Genomic DNA, 8,021 nt, shown 5'->3' with positions numbered 1-8,021 from the left:
GAAGGTAGTTAAAAAGGATATTATTAAGAAAAAGGTTAAAGTAGTTAAAATAGTCCTAACTACCCTTACCCCTAAGTCTAATAAGAAGTACTTTAGTTTTATTTTTTTTAATTTTTAATAAATATTATTATATTAGTAAATAAAAATTTATAAGAATCTCTAGTTAAATAATAAAATATTATATTTTAAACCTACCTCTACCTATATTATTATTAAAACCTAACTAAGACTTAGCCTAGTTTATTATTCCCTATTACCTATTTATATTTAAAGATATTATAGTTATTATTATCTATAGAACTATATTATAATAGTTATTATATACTTTAAGTAGTTAAGAGCTAAGAGAATATCTCTCTAGTTTTAAAGGGGGGTTATATCTAGGCCTAGGTATAATAATAGATAGGAAAGAATAATATAGATAGGATCTTTAGGTCCCTCCTTATATTAGTATATTAGTAAAGAGAATCTAAAGACTCTCTTATTATAAAGAAAGGCTACTAGCCTAATCTTACTTATATAGAGCTATATAATTAGTAAACTAATATAGTATAAAGGGAATTATAAAGTATCTCCCTTCTTTTTATATTAAACCTATAATAAGTAATAGGCTAAGTAAATCTATAGCTAACTAACTTACTTCTAGTAATATATATCTATATCCTCCTAGTAATTATTTTATATAACTTAAAGCTACTCTCTTAGTTTTTTCTTATTACCTTTTACTATCTAGTTAGTATCTATTAAAAACCCCTTTATAAGGTATATAAAAGGTAATCCTTATTAATAAATCTTATAGTATTATACTATTAAGATTAAGATCTATAATATAACCTAGGTAGTTATATATTAGAGCTAAGCTATTACTTTATTCTCTTTCTATCTTATTAAAGTCTAAGCCTTATAGGTAGTAAGGTAGAGGTAGATAAGGGGGATATTAAGTTTAATCTTAATATAGTAGGTAGTTATAGCCTAGAAGGCTTCTACTACTATATAAAGGTATATTACCTAAAAGGTATTAAAGGTAGTAGCTAGGCCTACTAGTCTATCTCTTAAGGTATACTAAGTAATAAGGCTATAAGCTATAATTAGTTAGATAGTATAAAGGTAAAGTTCTTTTATATATCTTAGTTAAAGGCCTTAGGCTATCCTAATAAAAGCTTTTAAAGCCTATTAAATAAAGAGAATCTTTACCTTAACTTTAACTATATATACTATCTATACTAGTAATAGTATAAGCTAGACTCCTAAGAGTTAAATTACTACTTATAGTATAAGCTAGTAGTTCTTAAGCTAGAGGCTCCCTAGGACTATAGATTAACCCTATTAGAAGTAAAGAAGCTAGAATTTTAGAATAAAGAATATTAAAGTATAGGTTACTAACTACTTAGAATAAATAGTCTATACTTATTAAAGCTAAGCTATAACCTAATCCTAAAATACTATTATACTAAGAAGGTTTATATTATTAATAAACCTTATAGTTATTATCCTTTAAACCTTTATTAAGGCCTAGTATAAAGATAATAAAAAAAAAATAAATAGAATTAGTAATAGGGGGGAGCCCTATAGGACTCCTTATTAAATCTAGAAGGTATCTAATAAGGATCTATCTAAATAGATCTATATTATCCTATTTTAAAGGTAAGTCTTTAGTAGGGAAAGGATAATAGGAGGGAACTTTAAGTACTAAAGAGTAGCTATTACTACTAAGTAAACTATATTATTAAAGGCATCTATAATATTAAGTTAAAGTATTAAGGTAAAGCTACCTTAGTACTAGGTAATTTAGATAAGTTTAATTACTAAGGTAATTACTATCTTTATTAACTATTATTATTAATTACCTATCTAGCTATTTAGAAGGAGCCTATAAGATTTTATTACTCTAGCTACCTAGTCTATTATAATCTTTTTAAAGAGCTTTCTTATAGTATTTAAAAAGGTAATTAGTCTCTATCCTCTAGCTATTCTATATTCCTATTCTATCTTACCTAACTTCTATATAATAATTATTATTCCTACCTAATACCTCTTTAGAAAATATCCTATCTATATATAAGCTATATAGAGTATTATAAAGTAGAGGTATAGTAGTTCTCCTAATATCTTAAGGAACCTATAGGGAATTCTATTAAGGCCTAGGGTATTCTATAATATATACCTTACTAGTATAAACCTTACCTAGTCTATAGTAATATCTTTTAATACTATACTTATATCTTAGTCTAGAGCCTTATTTACTAGTAGTTAAGAATTATAAAAGCCTATTAGGGGGTTAAAGAAGAACTTTTTTATTAAGACCTTAACCTTTTCTTATTTTATCTTAACTACTAAGAGGTCTTTTCCTCTTTTAAATAATAAGACTATATTAAAGCCTATACCTTTAATATACTTTTTTACCTATTAGTAATACCTCTAAAGCCTACCTAGTATCTAGGCAACTATATCTAGGTAAACTCTCTATACCTAGTTCCTTATTTTCTAGACTATTTTATTCTAGGTAGTAGCTACCTAGTATACTCTTTTCTAGTCTCCTTTTATTCTAACCCTTTAAGCTTATCTATAGAGCTCTTAGGCCTTCTTTATTACTATTATAACTTTAGGTATCTACTAGGGGGCTACCTAGCCTTATAAAGGTGCCTAAAAAGGAATACTTATTAATAAGATCCTTTTTAAAATTCTATCTAAGTTCTTAAATATAATATTAATCTTTATTAAAATAGATAGCTAATATAGTTTATTAAGATCTAAGGGAAACCTAATTATAGCCTTTATTTATACTAGGTTTATATTTATCTTATATTAAGATAGGTATATAGCTATAGGGGGGGGAATAAAGGAGCTAACCTTTACTAGCTAAAGGTAGTAGTTAGACCTTACTAGGTCCTTTAAAGAATCTAGTATCTAGCCTTTAAGGTTTAAAGAGTATTAAACTAAGTTTAATATACTTAATCTCTTATTAAACTTTTCTCTTATAACTATTCTTTAAAGAGTAATTAATATTATCTTAAGTTATTTTAAGGTAGATAAGGTTCTTTTTAATATTAGTAAGGTCCTCTTATAGATATTCTAGAGGGGGTAGTAGATATTAAAATCCCTTACTATAATATATATTAACTCCTTATTTAAAGGGGGAAGGAGTTATACTAAATCTATACTAGGTTTAGAGTAAATATTAAAGAAATAGACTAATAAGTTAAAGAAGATAATATAGTAGCTATCCTTTTTAAAGGAGACTATATAGTTCTTTATATTTATCCTCTTATATATATATATTACTATCCTCTTATTTCTTTAAAGATATTAGTATAAGACTAATATTAAGGCTAGAGGTAATCTATTATTTAATATTTCTTATATAGTAATAATATCTAGCTTAGATTTATTATAAAGTATTAGCTATATCTAAGTACTACTTTTATTAATATTTTATAATAGTATTTTTATTAATAGTTATAGTATTAATATTCTTTATTACCTTAGTAAGCTTCTAGATAGCTACTTATAAGGTCTTACTAGGTCCTATTAGGAGGTTAAGTATAATAAGTATAGTAGATATAGTAGCTAGAGTAGCTACTTATAGATCCTTAGCTAGTTAGTTATTAGTTAGTTAGTTTACTACTATTAGTAATAGCTTACTTTAAATACTTAATTCTAATAAAGGGGGTATTATATTAATATCTATTTATAAAGAGTTTAAAGAGGAGCTTATAACTAGGGCTATATTAGCTTTTAGTAAGAAAAGAGTTAAAATTATAAAGAAGGAGTTTACTTATACTTTTTTAATAAAGTTATCTATACTTTAAGCTTAATTTATTAGTATAACCTATTAAAAGGGGAAGGGTAACCTACTTACTATTATATTTAGCCTATTAAGCTTAAAAGTAATATTAATTCTATTTAGTAAGCTAGGGGGTCTCCCTCTTAGCCTTTAGTAAGGAGTCTAGGGGGAAGGCCTTTTTAAGACTAGGGGGGGGGCTTATTAGCCTAATAGGTTTAGTAAGATATTATTTACTAACTAGCTTACCTAGCCTACTAAGCCTCTTTTATTTAATAAAAAGGCTTAAAAAGAGTATAGTAAATACTAGATTTTTTATAGTTAGGTAAAAACTATTAGTTATTAGTAGTATTCTATATTAATAGCCCTTTAGTATTTTACCTAGACTAGATAGGCTTAGGCCTAGGCTAGGTATTAATCTTTATAGTTTAAATACCTTTCTTTACTTAGGTTAGCTACTACTAAATAAGCCTTCCTTTTTAAGTAAGTACTACTAGAGTATTAGCTATACCTAGCCTTCTTATTATAATAGTAAGTAATATATTCTATAGTATAGTAATTATAATATTAATAAGGCTAAATAGACTTTAAAAAGGGTTTATAAATAAAAGCCTATACTTAGAAGAATACTCTAGTATTATAAAGGTAGTTAGTAATACTTATCTTATAGACTCTAATAATAAAAGTAGTTTTTAATCTAGCTTCTAGATAGGCTTAAATAGCCTTAACTAATATAATATTTACTTTATTAGTAGCTAAGAGCTTTATAGTAAGGTTAAAGGTATTCTATAAGATCTTTAAGATAGGTACTTCTTTAATTACTATAAAGTATTCTTACTAAGTAAGGTATACTTCCCTAGTATAAGCTACCTTAACCTATTTATTATTCTTAGTATAATCCTTTACCTCTTTATAGAAGGAAAGGATTATATCTCTAAAGGGAAGTTAATAGGTAGTTATAATAATATCTACCTTTAAGGCCTTATTAGCCTTAATAATAAGCTCCTATAGGTAGAGAGATTAAATCTCTTCTAGGTAGGAATAGTAGTTAACTAGTAGCTTAGTATTATAATAGGCTAGAACTAGCTTTACCTAGAGGCCTAGGGGCTTCTAGGCTGCCTCTATATAAGAGGTAGGCTAAGGATTACTTACTAGGTATTCCTAAAAGGCCTTTACTATAATATATTAAATAGCCCTAAGGGGGATAAGCTTTATATCTATAATAGCTATCTCTTTCTATATAGTATAGATAGAGTTTATAAGCTTTTATACCTTATTAAGACTCTCCTATAGTATTAAAAGGAGTATTTTTTTTAAGTCTTCTTTAAAGATTCCTAATAAAAGCTAGGCTAGGCATATACTATCTATATATAAGTATTACCCCTAGATAGGTTCTATAACTATATTTTTAATATTTCTACTTATAATTACTATGCCTATAAGCTAGGTACTTTCTAGATTTATAGACTAACTAGTTATTAAGTTAACTTACTTACTAAACTTATTTTTTATATTTTAGCCTATAGGTAGGTATAGGGTAAGTTAGGCCTAGTATCTACTTATAAAGATAAGACTTTAAATAAAGGTATTACTTATATAATTAATATAGATATTATTAATAAAGAAACTATAATAAATCCTTAGTATAAGTATATATAATATTATATTAATATAAAATATATAAAAACTAATAAATATATTAAATCTAATATTATATCTAGTAGGTATATTCTTTTTTTAAGATAACTTCTACCTTTTTTAATAATATACCTATTAAATTATATACTTTTTATTATTCTAGTATAATATATTATTAATACCTTTATAATAACTTAAGTAATTATTATTATAATAAAGTTACTAAATAGTATTAGTAGAAATAGAAAGATATAAAAAGTAGGCTATTTAATAATTTAATTAAATAAAAAGTAATAAAGTATATTATTTATTATATCTTATTATTATTTTACTAATATATTTAACTAAACTTAGGCTATTATTTAAGATTATACTATAAAATAAGCCTATTTAAAAGCTAGTTATTTAAAGACCTATTACTTATAATTTATATAAGGTATTAGTATAGTATATACTATTTATACCTAATATATTATATATTACTTACTAATTTAGTAAATAATCTCTAGAAATATTATATACTATATTTAATATTATTATTAGTAATATTAGAATTAGTACTAAACCTCTACTATACTAAGTAGCTATAAAGACTTTATAAGTAATATAAAATTACTTATAGAGAACTTTAAGTCTATAAGTAGATAGTTAGAGTCTACCTATACTTATATTAACTATTTAATAAGATAGAAAATAACTTATAGTATTTATAATATATATTTAACTTTATATATATTAATTACTAATTCCTTATAAATACTATATATATTCTTAAAAGTTAAGCTAGTTTAGTTTAAAAAGAGTATAGTATTATATATTATATTATTATTCCTATAGAATTAGTAATACCTTATATAGCTATTATCTCTTTAAATACTTATAGCTATCTACTATTACTACTAACTAAAATCCCTAGTAAGATTAAGAAGCTATTAATAACTACTTTACTATATAATAACTTAATACTATAGTATTTAAGTAAGTTATTAACTATATAATATTAAGCTTATATTAATATTCTATAAATAAATAGATTTAATCTTCTTAGCTTAGTAATCTTTTAAGAGAGCTAAATAAGTTATTTTTTTTAAATATCTACTTAAGCCTAGTAAATATAAGCTAGTTAGGGTATCTTCTTAAGAAGAACTACCTAATATATTACCTACTTAAGTCTAGAAGGCTAGCTATATATTTTAAATAGTTCTTATACTATAAAAATAGTATAAATCTAGTATATTATTACTTTATTATTATAAGGATATTACTAATATATTATAATATATTTAGATATATTTTAATAACTAATAAGACTATTTTATTATAATATTTTATAAAGAATAAGTAAAGCTATTTAAAAGCTTTAATTTAAAGACTTTTATATTAGACTTAAATTATAAATATATTAAAAGCCTTAAGAACTATAAGGTTATTTAAGGCTATTATAATAAATAAGTAAAAAAAGGTAAGTAAGAGTTTTATAATATATTTACTATCTTTTATTAATAGCTTAGCTCTCTTATTACTATAAGCTATTATAAGCTTTTAAATAAGGTCTATATACCTTAATATATTTTAAACTACTTTTTAATACCTTAAGGATTAATATAATATTAAACTAAAGTAGTATTATCTTTATAATAATAAAGGTATTCTTAGTATTATATTTAATTAAGATTTAGCTTATATTTAAAGTAAGTTATTTAAAAGTCTTCTTTAATATATATAATATATTATACTAATATATTATAGCTTTTAGGGACTATCTATCTACTATTAATCTTTAAGAATAGTTATAAGAGTAATAAGTATAAAGTACTATATAATTATATATTATATACTTTAAAAGAAGAATTAGTAAGTTATATTTATACTATTATAAATACTTTACTAATATACTATATTATAGTAATATAATTATAAAAAATAAGGCTTTTAAAAGATAAGAGATTAAAATAATATATATATAGTCTTCTTAAAACCCCTTTTTATAAAGAATATTAATATATTTATATTATAATAAAATAAAGTAAGTTATTATTATTTTATACTAAATATATTTACTAATCTTTATAAATAGATTAGCCTACTATTAGCTACTAGGTTTAATATAAAGAAATTCTATATATTACTTTTAGCTTATATAATATATATTCTTTAATACCTATTTAAAATTAGTCTATAATATCTTTTACCTTAAATAATATAAAGTAGTTATATACTACCTTTTATAAGAGTAGTAGAAGGTATTTAACCTTATTATTTACTATAAAAGGGTAAGTTATTTATAATTTTATAAAGATATATAACTAATACTTTAATAGTAATATAAGATAAGACTAAAGTCTTATAGACTAATATAAAGCTACTTTATAGTCTAATACCTTTCTAAGCTATTAAGATATATCTTTTAAAGGCTATTTTAAATATAGAAATTAATATTCTTATAAGTTATTACCTATATTATATATATTTATTACTAATAATATATAGGTATTATATAAGGTACTAAGCCTTTATAGGTAGAAAGCTATAATATATTAGCTATTAGTAGCTAGGCTTTATTTATTATACCTTCTTTACCTATTATTTAGCTATTTTAAAG

This window comes from Cordyceps militaris (assembly GCF_000225605.1).
Source record: "Cordyceps militaris CM01 unplaced genomic scaffold CCM_S00001, whole genome shotgun sequence".
Classification (NCBI taxonomy): domain Eukaryota; kingdom Fungi; phylum Ascomycota; class Sordariomycetes; order Hypocreales; family Cordycipitaceae; genus Cordyceps; species Cordyceps militaris.
Note: the sequence above shows the minus strand (reverse complement) of the source record.